This window comes from Nelusetta ayraudi, unplaced genomic scaffold (genome assembly GCF_046127955.1).
Source record: "Nelusetta ayraudi isolate G7.1 ecotype Tasmania unplaced genomic scaffold, CSIRO-AGI_Nayr_v1 ptg000127l, whole genome shotgun sequence".
In the NCBI taxonomy this organism is placed as follows: domain Eukaryota; kingdom Metazoa; phylum Chordata; class Actinopteri; order Tetraodontiformes; family Monacanthidae; genus Nelusetta; species Nelusetta ayraudi.
Genome location: NW_027466177.1, coordinates 763865 through 780141, shown reverse-complemented (window position 1 = coordinate 780141; position 16277 = coordinate 763865). Strand labels below are relative to the sequence as shown.

Here is a 16277-nt window from a genome sequence, read left to right as displayed (position 1 = left end):
TCAAGTCAAATGTGAGTTGGGATAGGGTCACACTGTAGTTCACTCACGGCCATAACATTAAAGCAGTAGCCACTGGTTTCCTCACGCGATGACGGTGTTTCATAGTAAACTTGGTGTCTGACGTGTTTACAACGTGCTTGTTATTGCTCCTCAACGCCGCCCGTGCAAAGTAGGTAAGTCTCGGTTGATGTCGCTCGCGAACCCCCGGCTGATAAGTGACTTGTTCCTGCCCGGAGCCCCGTGATGTGGTTTTGGTGTGGGGGAGGATAGCAGCTACCAGCCAGATAAACACTCAGCATTGGTTTGCACAGCGGGAGTAACATGGCGGCACAGTTAGCCAGCAGAAATGTTGTTTCACTACCGCGAAGGTCAGAGCAACGTGTGAAAAACGGGATTTAACGGCGAGGACACGGCGCCAAGTGTTCAATCGTGAGTAGCCACGTCTTGTTTCTGCCCCCGGTCTCGGCGGGACTCGTTGGGTTTTTTTGTGTGTGTTGTTGTTGTGAAATCCAACGCGAGGTCTTCAATCTCGGTTGTGTGTGAGTGCGTGTGTGTGTGTGTGTGTGTGTGTGTGTGTATGTGTGTGTCTGGCTCTGGGGCTATCGCTTCGGCGCTTAGCATGTTAGCAGGCGCTAGCATGTGGGCTAAGCCCGCTTCTTGCCCGTGTCAATGGAGCTCCGCCGCAGCACAAAACTCAACCCCCGGGACGGCGAGCCCCCGCAAGCGAGGCGGTACACTGTCAGCCAGCCGTCATTTTTTTAAATCGGCGGCGACCTGGTGGTCACGCGTGAATCCGTTACCAGGCGGGACACAGTGTGCACAATACTTTCACATGTCATTGTGTGCGTGCGCTGTTTTGTTTTTTATTTTTGTGCTGAGTGAGCGGCAGAGCAGCCGCGACTAAGTTCGCCAGTTACGGCAGGGCAGACGCGTAGTTAGCAGCATGCTAAGCGTTTAGCTTCGGGCTAGTAGGTCTCGCCGTTCTCGGTGAGTGCGTGCGAGGAGTGAGCCAGGAGGAGAGTTGTTTTGAGCGGGCTAATATCCTCGCTCGTTGCCCCTGTTTTCATTCCCCCGTCTGTGCTACTTGTTACGCTAGGGTAAGTTGGCGAAAATATATAATATAAGGGTTTTGCTTTAGCTGCACGGACGTTTCTTGTGTTGTTGCTGAAGTATCTCCCCCCCCCCCGTCCTTTGGCTGTACACTGCACTCTGCACTGGTCGTGCTAGTTAGCAAAGCCAGGACGTAAAGCGAACACTTTTATGTGCATTTATATCTTGCGCCCCATGTGCATTTAAACGGTTCCCACCAAGTTTGCAACTCTCCATTAAAATCTAGTTTTAATCGACCCGAGGGACAAGTGTACGCTGTAATTGCAGTTTGGTGTTGGTCTACTTTGGTGCGGACTACACTTATAGTGAACATATGTACGTAGCGACACAGAAGCCGACGCTGGCTTGATTGCGGAAATGCAACCGAGGCATGGCTGAAAATTGGAAATGCTGCAACTCGGGAGACCCGTGCATTGTCGTTTTCCTGCCTGGCCACATGTGAAGCGTGTTGGTGTGCGTGGTGGATTTTCTTTTCTCATTGGATCTGCTGTTTCACTGATCAGGAAGCGTGCGTGCGTGCGTGCGTGCAGGCAGGCAGGCAGGATTGTGCCATTTCGCTGGCTTGTCAGCAGCAGCGCTGCCCTCAGTCAGTAATGCGGTAGGAACGCATCCTGTGGAACCAGTTGAGCAGTTTTCTCTTGCATCACTCTGCCCACCTGATGGCACACGGCGCTCGGGTCACATCGCCGGAGCAAGATCCAACATGACATGTTATCCAGCTGCGGTCTGGCTGCCACTGCACAGCTTCTGTGCACATGTGGTGAAAATCCAGTCGAGTCTGCCAAAAAAAAAAAGGGGGGGGGGGGGGGGGGCACAAGAAGTTTATTCAGAGATTGGTTAGGATTCACGTCGCATTAGAAATTACTCGGAAAACTTTCCAGATCGCCAGTAAACAGGAGATTTAGCCCTCTGTTTGTGCAAAAAAAAAAGAAAAAGAAAAAAGAAGCTTTGTTTCAGTTTCTTGCTTTAATTTGTGGTTTGCTGTACCTTCCATATGTTTGAATGGAGACAACAAAGGGTGGGTTGAACACGTGTCTGGAAGGGGGGTGATCACGAACCTGTGTGAGGTATTAGTGACATCACCAAGGGCTGATATTCAGAACGGTGTATTTTTCAGACGTACAGTCTGAAAAGTAGCGCAAGCAAAAGTTCAGCGACACACAAAGAGACGCATATTATTGCAAGAAATTGTTGGTAAAGGAAAAAGTCTCATTCTAGGGGGGCTTTTTTTTTTCCCCACTCATCGGAATTATTTCATCAGTGGGTGGTGTGTTTCCCCCCCTCGCTTGCTCTGATTCAGCTCAGTCAAAACATTAAGCAAACCAACGACTACCAAGTGAAACCCACGTGAGGGCTGCAGCTTGTTCATTGGTCAATTGTTTTTTTTTCCCCAGATAGAGAAATGGCGCAGGTTCACGTTACTCAAAGTGTCCCAGCAGTCACTGTACCAAAATATAGAGGAGCAGATTGGAACCTCTCTGAAAACACTTAAAGGCAACATCTCATGGACGGTGCGCTGTTGAACGTCACGCAGAGCTGAGCTGCCATGGATGCTGGGTCACTACAGCCACATAAGTAAACACGGAGTAGCCATGGCAGTAGCTAATCTTTTTCCGCAAGTATTGTTCTTCCGGAGGTTGATTGACTGATTGATTGATTACTTTTATTGGCAGAATTTCTCCTGAAATCTGTCTTGCATCCGAGACACCTGTTTCTTGAACTTACACCAAATCCCCACAAAGCAAATTGCCACAAAAATGCAACATATACAACAAAAGTCACTACTAACTAAAACATCAGACACAGTTTAACATCAGACATGTAATGTGCTATACAAAGCAAAACATCAAAGCGGCTGTGGTGCCTCCAAGTCGCTATACTAGCACTAGGTAGAAATTATAAGGAGCAAGTTACAAGTGACCCTGACATAGATCCGCCCCTACGCTGCCCAGCACAGACGGAGTTGTATAACTGAGCTACTTCATGAAGTTTTGCTTTCACCCTTCGGTTTCGTTTGAGGGAGGGGAAACGGCGCTAGAATGCAGCGCGAGCCTCGCGACTCTCGGGCCCGCGCGGCGCTCCAACTTGGAAGTTTTTGCTCGGTTACGAGTCGTCGACGGAGCAGGAATTTGCGCCAGCGCGCTGGTGGGACCGTGCGGATGTTTACTCAGGGAAAAGCGACTGAGGAATACGCTGTTATAGCGGGGGCCGAGGCAACAAGTGCACGAGAGTGCGGTGCACAGCCCCGTCACATGACTTGGGAACGGCCTCCTCGCCTGTCCCTCAGTGTCATAAATCCCCAGCAGCGGCGTCCCTGTAAACGTCTTGAAACAAGAGTGTTTCCCTTCCCTCTGTCCAGGCCCTTGTTCACTCACTTCCTGTGTTGACTGCACGCACCAGAGTTTTATGCAAATTTATAGAGCGTTTTCTAATCCACCTCAACTTATTTTATTGACTGACTGTTGCCCTGTGATTGTTTGCTTTGTTGCGTCACCTTAATGATATAGTAGTTGTTTGACCCTTGTTCTCCAGCGCACGCTTTCTCTCTCTCTTTCTCTCTGCTCCTTATGATAGTGCTGTAAGTGGTATTTAGAGGCAAAATGAGTGTTTTCTCCCCTGTAATTACCTTTTAATCTGAGAAGCAGGTATTTTGCTTAATACTGTAATTTTGTGACATAACCGTTCAACCGATCGTGGCAGAGATTTTTTCTTATTATCACTCATAAAAACAATGTTTCAAGCTTTGCCTCGTTTCATTGGCTGCAGGCTGAAAGCAACCACTGACACTAACATGGGGGTGATAGTTAGATAGAGCCAGGAGACGGCTTTCATAATAACTTGGACTTAGACTTTTTATTTGTCACAAAACATTCACTTCACAGTGTAATACAGGCATTTCAATTCAGTCTTCTTCTTTTTGATGGCTATGTACTTACAGCTGTTGATCCATGCCCCAAATAAACTGTTTTAATAATTAGTGATGCTGGTTCTAATTCTTAATATTAACAATTTGCAATGACATTGTTTTAAATAATTTCTCATCATTTTCTTTTTTTTTTTTATATATATATATAGTTTGCGAGTACCGGTGACCTTTCTTAAATCTGCGCATTTCAAGCATTGTCCTCTGAACACGAGATGTTTCCCTCATTATAAGAGCAGTTGAACAAGCACTCAAGAAGACCCCGTGTGACCTCCAGGCTAGTTCTGATGTCCCCAATTGGCCTGCACCTTATCACACACGGCACTAGGTCCATACTGTGCTTTTTTTTTTCCATGTGACGAAATCCCCCCCCCCCCCCCCCCCCTGAATGCTGTTTGCCTCATCTCGCTGGGCACCTCAACCCTGCTGTCTCTGCATTTGCGCTGTCATGGAAACAGCAGTGTGACAGGCCCTGGGTGGGTGTGAGGGATGAGCTGGTAGGGTGGGGGCGGGGGGAGCAGGATTTTTTTTACAGCGACCGACGGGTGGGTGCGGGGTCGGGGCTGGTGGGCCTGGACTGGAGCGAGACGGAGACGGCCGACGGAGAGCGCGAGAGGGGGCTGCTTTGGCACGGGAGAGGAGGAGCCGGGTTGCGTCCCACTCCCCTCGCCGCCTGCAGGCACGTTGTTATTGTGTGCTTTCGTTGACCTCAAATCAGTCGACCCATCTCTGCGCGCCGAGAGCGGGTCCCGCCTCGTAAACAAGGGCCCCTCGCCGGCGCGGAATCGCTCCGGTTTAAAAAGCGCCGCTGGACGGAGAGCCTCGAAGACGCCGAATGCAGCCGTTGAAGTTCACGGGCGATCGGACCAGCTCCTCCCTTTGCAGGTCACCTGCTGCAAAGTGCATATTGATCCCCTGGAGCTAAATGATATTGGGGCCGCTTGCCGCGCACCGGGAGAGAAGGTGCCCTCGGCGGGTGCGGCTGCAACGGAGGCGCCTTCCCTCCTGTTCCGCTTTTGATACATATTAGCTGCGCGCTGACGGTACTGAATTTAATACCCGTTTATGTTTTCCAAGGGCCCTGTGAAGTTTTTATGAAGAAATAAAACAAGCCGCTCAATTCGATGGGGTCGTGCAGTCAGGTGAGGGAGCGCATTTGAAGTGTCAACGCAGTGTGTGGGTGTGCGCGCGTGTGCGTGAGCGTATTGTGTTTTCCCTTTGCCACAATGTGTTTGTGGCACAGGCCGCTGGCATGTGGCTGGCTCCCCTCCCCGTTGCCCGAGGTGGAATCCTTGGCACAGGAGGTGTATGTGAGAGAGAGAGAGAGGGAGAGAGAGAGGGAACTCGGACCGAGCGTCCCACTCCGCCGGACTTGGGCGGGCGGTCCCAAAAAAAAGAAAACAGAGAGAGACATCGCGAGCCAGTTTTGGAGAAAATAATCGCGTGCAGTTCCGTTCTGGAGCCGAGCTGAGTGGCTGAAGCGGTGGCGGCGGCTCTCGCTCGTCATGGAGCCAGAGGAATGCGGGGGTGGGGGGGTGGGATTCAGTTTCAGCCTTTTCATTTCTGTGCACATTGTGAGGGTCAAACTCTGACTGGCACGATTACACTCCCCTCCCCTCCCCTCCCCTCCCCTCCCCCTTCATTCTCTGTCTCCCCGCCTCTGTGCTGACTCAGCAGTGTTCCTACGCTGACCTATAATACGGTTCTTTTGCGCGCTCGTGCCTCATTGTTTCGCCGAGGCGGGCCGGCTAAGGATGCCGCTCAGGTATGGCTCCAGAATGCCGCGACTGCGCGGAGCTCAGAGTAACGAGCCGCCAGGGTCCCGCCTTCCTCTTTATTAATGGCTAAGAGCTGTGAACATTGTGTGGGCGCTCAAAGCCACGCCCCGTTAGCTCCCCGCCACCCGCGAATGGTGGAGTTAAACAGCCAGTGCGAGCAGGTGAGCGGACAGACTCCGCTCCTCCGGTGTTGTGCGGTGGATCAGAGTTCTGTGCGGAACTGGTTGGACCAGTTGTTCCTCCACATTGGCCACATCTGCGAGTCTTTTTTTTTTAGTCTCACCTACTTGGGGTTTTAAACCAAAATAATCACTCGAGGGAAAAGCTCATAAAATCACAGTTGGACTTCCAGAAAATTGCTTCTCCTTTATGCAGATATATGGTTTGGCATTTAAGGCCCGGTGTGTCATATTTGAAGGACCTGTTTGCGCAAAATGGAACAGAACGCGCATGGTTTGCGTTTTCCAGCAGGAAATTGCAGGCCCTATGGGAAAGACCTTAAAGATCAGCATGCAAATTTTGCACATCCGTGTTTGTAACATCCCAGCAAAGACACATTCATGGCTCAAACGCAGGTCGTTCACCAGATGCCGGTGGCTTTAACAGACACTCCCCCACCCCCCCACCCCCCACCCCCCTCCTCCCTGCATCCTAGTAAGTCAGCTTGATTTACCAAATGAGGCTTTTTAATTGGGGCCAATTAAAGAAATTCATTAACTGATTAGAGAGACAAAGAGAATGACGTTTGTCACTCGTTCCTAATGTCTGTATCGTCAGTCGGGTTGCAGCCTTCAAGGAGTCCACCCGATTGGGCCATCGCCGAGAGCACCTGTGGTGGGGGGTTGGGGGCGGGTTGACGGAGAAAGTAAGAGGGAGAGACGGCTGCCGCTGCTCCTCGCTGCTCTTTGCTCTGTCCGCTCCAATTACGTGTCCCTCTGTCACGGCGGCAGCGCTCCTAATCAGGTAATACCGGGGCTTTAAACACATCCCCTTAAACGCACTCCTCCGATTTCCTCGGGGCCCCGCGCACACATGCACGCACACACGCAGGCCGCACTGATTGTTGTCCCAACTCCATCTGTTTTAAATCCAAGATTGCTGGTGAATCTCTTAAGGGAAAAACAGCTCAGTGCATTAGAGGCGACGGCCTCAACTAGGGATGCAAATTATCGCTTGATTCATTCATCGTTAGTCGATTGACCTTATCGATCGATTAACGATTAATTGATAAGCTGCAATTTTTTTATTTTTTTTTAATTTTTCCCTAAGAACCTAAATTTCACAATGAAAACTGTGTAAGGAACACACATTGAGCAGCGTTAAATACATTCTGAATAGAAAGCTGAACAAAATGGGTAGGCTTAGGGGCCGTTTGCGACTGTGTGAGTCATTTAATTTACTCAGTTAAATTCTTCATTGGCAATTAATCGATAATCGATTAATTGTTAACATCCCTAGTCTCAACTGATAAAATGAAATTGGTGTCAGCTGATCTCGTCCTCCCCCTCTTCTTTTTTCTCCTCCACTTCCCTCCCCTGACCTCCTCCCCTCCCCTGCCCTCCACTCCGGTTTGCGCCAACAAGGCTCCTCGTCCTGCCATGCGTACTCCTGCTGTACGGCAGCAGCCCGCTCTCCACAAACACACGGGGGCAGAATCTCTTCCAGCGCGTCGGGCGGGCGGGCAGTAAAACGTGCAGGGCGCTCGCGCAACAGACAGGAGAGGCGCGCATCTGGCGCACACGGCGGCGCCACGAGATAATCCTCAAGATTGTTTTTTGAAAGGATGACATAATCAGCCCTGCGTGTGCACACACACACACACACACACACACACACACACACAGACACACACACACACACACACACACACACAGACATACTCTTTTATCTGGCCGTGTCGGCATTTCCTCATGTGATAGCATGCTGCATACACATTTTCTTCTCTCCCTTCTCTTGATCTTTGACCCACCACCAGCAGCAGCGTTTGAAGCTAGCTCCCGACGCGAGATGTTTGGCGCGTCGGTTGTCCTTCGTCCCTATCAGCTGGGACGATAGCTGCAAAAAAAACCGGTCGCTCAGCTTTCGCCACTGCGCATGCCGCCGCCGCTCCCGTTTGAAGTCGCCACACTCGGAATGCCGGCCATCGGCTCGCAACTGTGTTCAGAGCGCCGACGTTTGCCCCAGTGAGCAGCACCCCCCCCTCCCCTTTGTTGGTAGATGAAGGCGCGCCGTGCGGCCGGCGATGTTTTGATAGTTACTGCTGGCTTAATAAAGAAATACTTGCACGCAATAGTGCAAGACTCTGCTTTGCAGAGGAGGTTCTTTTTTCTTTTTTCTTTTTTTTTTCTCACCCACATCCACCTGGTGGTTGGAGTGTTTACCCAGGATTGCGCCTGATGGTCAATACGATGCGGGCTCGCTACTTAGTATTTCAGCGTCGGCATCTACGGACAACCGTAATGGCTTTTCGTAAATTGATTTCTAATTTCAGCGAAGTCAAGTGGGAACGTCGGGGGGGGGGGGGGGCGCGAGTTGCTGTAAAAGCTATTAAGGCTTTAAATAAGAGGCCGATTCAAAGTCGGTTAAAGGGAACGAAGGAATTTACTCTTCAGCGTCGCTCTGGAACTAAAGACGTTATTTTTTTTTCTTTCTTAAACCTTTCCTAAATCTTCGGCATTTTCTCAGGAGCGTCGTTGCCGCCGCTGCAGAGCAACGTCTCCCCCACAGAGGAACTGCACGTCCACATTCCTGTGATGTTTGCTGTTGTCTCCTGACAATCGAGACTCGTCGTTGTGAGCCATCCACCAACACGACGCAACGCAAGCGAGGCCGTAGCAGTTTGGGATTATTCCAAGTTTAATGGCCAGCTGGGGCTTTTTCAACCCGCTGCTCTGAGCTTGTGCAACTTGTAAGCTTCCTAAAGCATTTGTTGCAAAACATCCATAACATTGTCGCCCTTTGCCGGACGTTGACCAGCACGCTCTGTTCACCGTGTCGCAGCCCGATTATGTGATTTACCGCGACCGCTCCGTTGCGGGACCTGCAGTCTAAATGGAGCAACATCGATTGATTATTGATTAAAATGAGGATCTTGACTCAGATCCCCCACCCCCCCACCCCCACCCAACCTCCCCTGCGTCGCCAAGAGCTAAAAGGCAAGGTGTTTTAAATTAGGGTTAGCATGGGCAGCTTTGATTCTTATTGAATTGAGGGGCCATTAGTGCTTGCGGAACGGTTCAGGAGGCAACCAGTAGGAGCTCTATTGGTGTTTAGCCCCCCAGTGACCCGGCCATTATGGTCAATTTCTAGCACATGAGCTCGCTGGCCTTTGTCCTGCCTCAACCTGATTAGCCGCCTCATTAGTACTGTTAGCACAGCCGGGGTGACAGAACTTTTTTCTTTCTTTTTTTTTTTTTTTTTTTCTTGAACAAAGAACCCGCCCTTGACCAACTCTGGGAGAAACAAATAGATTCTAACAAACTTGTCCACATTCCGGCTTCTCACTTGAACTCTGTTTTTCGTGTTGACAGTCCATAAATTGCCCTCCTTGAGGAATGTTTGCGTTTCACATTTAAAGGCTTGCGAATATAAAACCCAACTTCATAACCGACTGCAGATGTGAACGTGGGGGGTGGGGGGGTGGGGTCAGCGTGAACTTTGCAACCTGGTGATCTTTGACCTCCCTGTAAATGCGGCCAGATGGTTTGGCCCACAGTTGTGTCTTTCGGCGGTGGAGGTAAACCGCGATGTTGCGTCACATTTGGACCAAGGAGGTGTGAGCGTCCGTGCGTCTGCATCACGTAAACTAACTTCTCTCACTTCCCCGCCTCGGCCCGGCGGCTGCAGACCTGGCCGTGTAAGTCGTGCTCAAGTTAGTTTGGATTTGTGTCATTCGGCCCTCGTGTGGCTGAAACGATAACCTGGACGATCAACCGCGGAGGCTGGCTGTTTCTTCCGGGCGCATCCCGCTCTGTCCCTGCGGTTCGCACACTTCTGAGCTCACTCTCTGGTAGCCTCGGTTCACACCCGCAGGTCCCCTCGTACCACTCCTTGTATTACACTGGCATGTGTCCCCTGCACTAGTTCATGTGAGCAAGATTGACAGGAATGGACTTAGGTGTCTGCGAGCGGCACAGATCAACCACTTCCTTCTGCTCTTGCCAACTCATTTAAAACTGCTATTAAGTTCATTCATTTTAAATGCTTACCTAATTTTACTGAATGTTATGAAAAGAAATGAAAAATGTGCAGTTAATTGCGACTAATTGAATTGAATTGATTAAATTCCTCATACGATTGATTGTGAACATCCCTAATATGCTTACACTACCAGTGAAAAGTTTGAACGCACCCAATGAATTGAATGTCTTTTTTCATTCGCATGACTATTGACATTGCAGTTTCTTACTGAAGGCATCAAAACTATGTATGAACACACATGGAATTATGTGGGAAGCAATACAAGTGTAAAATGACTCAAGCATGTTTTATATTTAAATTCTTCAAAATAGCCACCTTTCATAAAAAGCACTTGTTAACATGGTGTTATTTATTAGAGTTGTATATCTTGCCCATATATTTGACGTCTTCGGTATCTATCTGCAGTGTAGAAATTTGTGAAGGAAAAAAAAAATTGCATGAGTGGGCGTGTCCAAACTTTTGTCTTGTCGTGTATGTGTGTTTTTGAAGCATTACGCTGCTGCATTGCCGAGTTCACACTCGCACTAGCCAGTTCGCAGATCATGGGCCGACCCCGAGCATGTGACGGCATTAGAAGCGTAGAGGAAATTCCACCAGAGGGTGAGAGGCGAGAGAGCCACGCAGCCGAAGGGGGGGGAGAGAGGAAAAAGAAGAGGAGGGCCGTGGAAAAAAAAAGAAAAAGAAAAAAAAAAGAGCCTCGAGCCGCTGTGTTTCGCGAGCGAGATAAGAGTCAATAGCGAAATGAAAGTGTGTCAGGCAGATTTGATGAGCAGGTTCGTATCTAATTCGGATCAAAACGAACCGGCAGAGGTATTTAGACTGTTTCGAGTTGCACGCCTTTTTTTCTTTTTTTTTTCTCTCTTTATTGATTTCACTTAAGTCACGGCTGCTCCTCTGTCTCTCTCTCGCGGCGAACAAACCCAAAGAACTCGCGCAGGGTTCAAACCGGGAACCGGCTCGCTCCGGAGTTATGTCAGCACGTGAGGTTGCGTGTGTGCGCGTGCATTCCGCCGTCACTCGGGCCGGCTCACTTGGCACATATCTGGGATAAATCACCGAGGCTAGCAGGAAACAGGCCGCCTTGTAACCTCCCACCCACCCACCCACCACTTCCCCCCGGCAGCCTAAACACGGCGCACGAGGAGCAAATACCTTTCCTTTTAGCGAGCAACCCCAGACCTCCCTGCCCCTCCCCCTCCACTACAGCCGCCCGTCATATTTCCTAATTATCCAGATGGGAGCATGAATTAATATTGAATCTTCACTCTGGTCTAATTGAGTGTGTGGCATGATTAAAAAGACACCCCTTGTTTCGGCATGTAATAGGCTTTGAGATCCCCAAGGAAATAGACAAAAAAGATCTCCCCCACTGCCCCTCGTCCCCACCCCCCCGCAGCCGCTTCACTCGCAGCCCCGCGCTAACTCGATGCAAACTGTCGGCGACGGCCGGGATAATTTGGCTTTCATTGTGACGCGGAGATGCTGAACTGAACGCCGCTGGCTGTCAGCGACCGGCCTCTTTTGACGTTTCACCGCAGGTGTCACCTCCAAGCCGGAATGCAGGAGGTCTGCGTCGAGGTTTCCCGTTTCCTTTCTTCCCCAACACCCGGTGGAGTTCGACATCCCGGTGGCACGGTCGCCCAGAGCCCCGCCGCGCGTGTCCCGCTTATCAGATTCATTTGCCTTTGAGACGGTGGAATATGAAAGTCCTTTGCCGGCTTTACCGGAGGTGTCGGCTCTTAAGGAAATTTCACACACACAGAAGCCCGTTTCTCTCTCTCTTTTTTTTTTTTCTTCTTTCGGCCTTCAGGAATTCCCCGTGTTTGCCCTGCAGCTAACCGAACTGTAGCTGCGTTTCCATTACAGTTTTTCGACAAATAAGAGTGACGACACTTTTGCGATATACCTCCATATCGATACGTCTGTAAAAACTCCTGGGATGTTCTCCAGGAGACCCCTGTGACCCTGAGCTCAGGAAGAAGCTGCCACCCAATGAGAGGTCAGCTGAGGTGGACGACCAAACTTAAAATGAAATTCTTTATTTCTTCAAGCACCAAGAAAAGTGAAACCAACTTTTCAATTCTTGAGTTTATCTCGCCGGAAAAAAATAGTTTCAGAGATTCAATTTTCCATGTTTGACTTGCTCAGTGGGGATTCTTTGACACACAAGGAATGACTTTTTTTTTTTTTTTTTTTTTTTTTGCTTTCTTCTTTCTCTGAAAGCTGAGCTGTAGGCATTTACATCCACCAATGCTCCGTCCATTCTATATTTAAACATATTCAAATGCTAATGCGCCTCTACTGTATTTTCTCAGAACGCCTTATTTCGTTTCTGCTCGGCAACAGACGTTTCACGCCAACCTCTCATGCAACCAGTCTGCTGTCCGGCCTCACGCCAAACCCCCCCTTTTTTAAGTAATAGAAAAAAAGAAACAGAAGACACAGCTCTCCTAATTTTTTGCTGTCATTTCTCTCCAGCAGGGAGAAGTGAAGGATGCATAAAGGTTTCCTCGCGTTACCGTCTCGCGGCAATGGCCTGAGGGACCCTCTGGACTGAAACCAAGGTGAGGATCGCCTCCGCAGCCGGCTCCAGGCTTGGCAGCGACGCCGCGCAAATGTGACAAAATGAACTCTGCGCTCCAACCGTAAAACGACTGCAGGCTCGCCGCGTCTTTTTTTTTTTTTTTTTTGATTTATTTATTTCCTCATTTGGATTTCGGCATTAATGTCGCGGCATCTGTTTCGCTCGCTTGGCTAGCTTGCTGTTTTTTTCCCGGCACGTATTCGGTGTAATTCACTGTTCCTGAAGTGATTGATGGAAGTGTGGATGTGAAAATCTCACAGATATTTTTCCCACCGCTGCAGCAATTTATTTATTTATTTTGACCCATCCACGTGTGAGAATCCAGCTTTTCCGTATTATTTTTAGAGTCTCGCTGACGTGTCGGAGATATCACCGTGAGGCGGATGCCTCGCTGTCTTGCACGCCTTACTTTCTCCTCATATTCCCAGTTGAGCCCCTGTACAGCTGTCGCTTCCCATTCTGAGGCTCCAACGGTCCCATCGGTCTTCACTTTTCATCTGTCTTTCTGTGGAGAGTAGGGGGGGAGAAAAAAAAATCTACACTCTTGAAACCAATTTTTCTTCAAGGATAGTTACTCTACAGAGTTGGCTGGCCGGCGTCTTTCAGGATTAACGTCTTGCCAGCTGCTCTTTTGACCTCATTTTAAAGTTTTCCTGAAACGTTGTGCCTTGGCTACAAGAATTTTTGCACCTCTAATGGTCTTTAACTAAAATAGCTGTCCTTTCCCAACTGCACCTGAAGCAGAAGCTGAGAAATTGGCCATGAGAACCGGCCACTTGGGAACTCCCAAGAGCAGCAGACTGGACGCTGAACTTTGAGCAGGCGCCTTATTGTTTCACGTACGGGAATGTACGGCAAACTGCGCGTGGTCACGCTGAACTTCTATTGTGGGCTCGGCACGGCGGAGCCAACACGGACCAAATGCAGCAGGTGAGGCTGAGATTTGGGAAGGCTTAGCCGTCGATCCATCACGGCCCTGTTTGTTTTCGCGACCGTCTGCGGCGACTCGACATAGCTGTCGCCGCAGCCGACGCTATTAATTTACCTTCATCCGATCGTCGTGGCGCTCGCGGCCGCCACCGGGGGATGAGCAGGTAGAGAGGCGCGCGGGAACAGCTGAGCGGGCTTCTTTCACCTCGCCTCTCCGCTTCCCTGATGTTTCCCTCCTGTCGTGGTAACGCTGACCAGAGAGAGAAGCCACTTGATGTTGCGTTTGCCAGGCTGTCTTTCGATTGGACTTCTCTTCTCGGACGAACTGCAGGCGCGCAGCTCTCACGAACGCACACACACACACACACACACACACACACACACACACACACACACACACACACACAACACGAATGAGTCATATGCAACTTGCACAATTCGCAGTGTAAATGCCTACAGTTGGACAATCACGCAGGCGGTGGTATAAGCAGCAGAGATCACGTGACCGGTCACGACGTTTCCACACCTCTCCATGTGACTGAATGATCTGACTGACAGCTGCTGTCGTTTTTTTCTCTCCCTTTTAGTAAAGAAATGTATTAACTTGGGATGCAAATTATCGATTAATTCATTCATCGTTAGTTGATTGACCTTATTTTTCGATTAACGATTAATTGATAAGCTGCGATTCTTCCTGAGAACCTAAATTTCACAATGAAAAATGTGTAAGGAACGCGTTGTTTAACCCTTAAATAATGTTGAGGGTCCAACGTGACCAAGTTTTACATTAGAGAACAGTTAAAACACCCTAAACATTGGTATAAAAACGATGGTATATTATGACCATCACAGTATCTACAGGAATATCTACAGGTGAATGGCTCTTTCCTGCCACTACACTGTTATAATGGCAACTACCTGTGTGAGAAATGTTCAATTAATTGCGACTAATTTAATTTAATCAATTAAATTCTTAATCGACAGTTGATCGATAATCGATTAACTGTTAACATCCCTAGTATTTACCGCTGCATCCAAAGGCACAAACAGCCGCAACAAACGCAGCTCGCACCAACCATCACACCCCTGACGGAGACATTAAAGTGTGTTTTGATGATCAGCAGAGACAAAGTGAAAAAATAATCTATTTTTAGGATTCGTTTTTGTGCCGCAAATGCACCGCCGGTGCGCCGCCGCCGCCGCCTGCTGCAGCTGCTCGCCGGCTCTTCCTCTGATCCACCTGGAGCCGCAGCCGCCCGATCCGCATAATGAAGAGGCGAGTGATTCTGATGGAGATCGACTGCACTTCACGTGTCTCTGTTACGCAATAACGTTCAGGTCTCCTTGCCGGCGTTTCGAGACGAGCGCGGCGCCTCCGGATCCAAGGCGCTTTTTGTTCCCCGCCACCTCCCCCTTTAGCTGCGACTTTGCCCGTGCGTGTCTCTAATCGCGCAAACGCTCTCCGTGCGTGCCGCTCTCATCAAGGAGAACCTCCCCCCTCCTCCACCTCCTCTACCTTCCTGTCCTGTGACATCCTGAAGTGACTGCCAGCGTTAAAGATTCATGAGCGTGATCAGCTTTCAGTAAATGGGGAAAGGAGGAGGAGGGAGGGAGAGTGGGGGAGGGGTGGGGGTTGCACTCTGGCACTTAAGAGCCATTATACCTTGCAGGGATTGTGGAGTGGAGAGGCTCTCCAGCGGAGCTCCCTGGAAGAGACGCGCGTGGCCGACCTCAACGCTGCAGCAGCAGCAGCAGCAGAGCAAAGACCAACGATGAGGCGAAGTGGCAATTTAGACCGACAAGCCCTGACAGTTAAAAAAAAAAAAACACTGCCTGGTGAAGTTACTGACACTCATTGTGTGAGTAATGAACCAAACCCGAGGATTGAGTCGAATCCTGAATGTCGGGCTATTCATTTGTATCGCGTTGTTTTCGTCCACGTGGGTTCTCGTGCGGCCAAGTCCGGTTTTGGAGTTTTTCCCGGGGGGACGTTTGAGGCCGCCGGAATCGGGGGGGGGGGGTCTGCAACAAAACGTTTGAGCAGATGCGTTCCTATCGCTCGGCCGCGGCCGGGTGACGAGCGCGAGCATTTGCAATGCTGCGGCTTTTAAATGAATCCACGGGGAAATGACGTACGGAGAAAGAGGGAAAAATAAGCCGTGGTTGGTTGAACACAACACAATACACTCAGTCAACCGTACTCGATGAAAAAAGGTTCGTGGCCTACATATTTGTACATATATCTACATTACCGCCCCCGACATTTACCTTCTTATCTTCAGTATGTTACTCATTCTGCGCTCGCATTTTTTTTCACCTTCTCCCTCGCCGTCCGTCCATTTGTATGTCCAGAACACCCCCCCCCCCCCCCCCCCCCCGCCGCTCGGGGCTGTGGCCCCGATGTCCGCGCAAGATTCGCGAGGTGTCGCTTTCACGTTGGCCATTAATCCCTTTCAACCTGTCAGCGCGTCCCTCCCCATCGGTTTACTCTCTCTCGCTCTCTTTTGGCCGCCGCCCGGCGTCGGAAACATCTGGTTCGGGGTAACGACAGCCGTCAGCAGCGGACTCGCGAATCCGCTGCGTTCCACCACCCAAGGTGCGTTGTGTTGAAATATCTATTCCCCCCTTTAACCTCTCTTTTTTTTTTTTCTCCAGTGAATCAGTGGTTTGTTTTTGAATCCCTACCATCCCAACATGGTTTTTAATGTTTCTCTGTGTGTGTTGACTCCGGGCTCCTCAGAGTCCTAATTGG

General features: G+C 49.9%; 1 protein-coding gene across 13 annotated transcripts in view; it reads left to right on the top strand.

Annotated features, from left to right (window-relative positions):
- Positions 1–48: 48 nt before the first annotated feature.
- Positions 49–16277, top strand: part of ncoa2 (nuclear receptor coactivator 2) — a 53944-nt gene continuing 37715 nt past the window's right edge. For 2 of the 13 annotated variants that reach the window (XR_012929394.1, XM_076050490.1), the window contains exons 1-2: positions 213–429; positions 12490–12575. The gene's annotated coding sequence lies outside the window, so the exon portion shown is untranslated. Of the gene's footprint in view, positions 174–212; positions 430–972; positions 1098–11877; positions 12011–12489; positions 12576–16076; positions 16122–16277 lie in introns of those variants that run through there. The other 11 variants (XM_076050497.1, XM_076050496.1, XM_076050499.1 and 8 more) reach the window with 11 other exon arrangements.